Source organism: Protopterus annectens, chromosome 9.part0, assembly GCF_019279795.1.
Source record: "Protopterus annectens isolate FY-2018-M chromosome 9.part0, PAN1.0, whole genome shotgun sequence".
In the NCBI taxonomy this organism is placed as follows: domain Eukaryota; kingdom Metazoa; phylum Chordata; order Ceratodontiformes; family Protopteridae; genus Protopterus; species Protopterus annectens.
This window is the reverse complement of record NC_056743.1, coordinates 1,150,869,849-1,150,870,730: the sequence shown is the minus strand read 5'-3', so window position 1 is coordinate 1,150,870,730 and position 882 is coordinate 1,150,869,849. Positions and strand designations below refer to the sequence as shown.

The 882-nt window shown below is 39.3% G+C and overlaps 1 pseudogene; it reads right to left on the bottom strand.

The window, feature by feature from the left end:
- Positions 1-314: 314 nt before the first annotated feature.
- On the bottom strand, positions 315-479 carry LOC122812456 (annotated as a pseudogene).
- Between the last annotated feature and the right edge of the window lie 403 nt (positions 480-882).

The window sequence follows — 882 nt, the reverse complement described above, 5'->3', positions numbered from 1 at the left end:
ATATTGCAAGAGAAGGAAAAAAACCTCCTGTGTTGAGGTGCTTCAAAATCACTTTCAAAATGACAAAGACCTCCTGGGTGTGGCACAGTTGTGCACCACAGCCAAGCCTCAGCAGCATGTTAACACACCTTCCATACCGCATACAACTTCTTTGACTACCACCACTGACAAGAGTAACTAGGGTGCTGTGGTGAAGCCCTTAAGACTACAATGACAGTCAACTCACCATAGTAATGTAGTTGTTATAGGTGATTCTATAGTTCAGTACACTGATACACCATTCACCAGGTTGTTTAAAAACAGAGTAACAGCTATCTGCCTCTGAAGTGCAAGAATCTGCCATATCACCAAGGTTTGTAAGTCCCTTTGCCCCAGTTATGAATATGGCATGATGATTTTTAATATGAATAGTTTTCAATTAGCAATAATCATGACTCTGATTAAGCTCTTTGACTATGATACTGCCACTGTGCAAAGCTATGGCCATTGTTAATGTGAGTGTGAATGATGTGATACATCCGCTTAGTCTACATGAAGAGGGACTTGATGGAGCTCTCTGAGTATGTATGTAAGACTGGAAAGAAAGTAGTCTTGAGCAGTATGCTACAGTCACAGAGAATGATGCCACACTATATACGTAAAAGATGAAGGAATTTAATAACTGACTTAGTTAATGGTATCATTCTGAAATGGCCCAATGTTTGTCAGCCAGGAGGGAAATGGAAGACAATCCAATTTTGCCAAGGACAGCTTGCATTTATCTCATTGGGGCTTTTGCGTATTGGCTAAGACTTTCTCTATTCTACAGTGTCTTTTTTAAGTAATGAAAGTTTACTCAGGCTACCAACCTAATAAATACAAATTCAAATCTGGCAAATATCA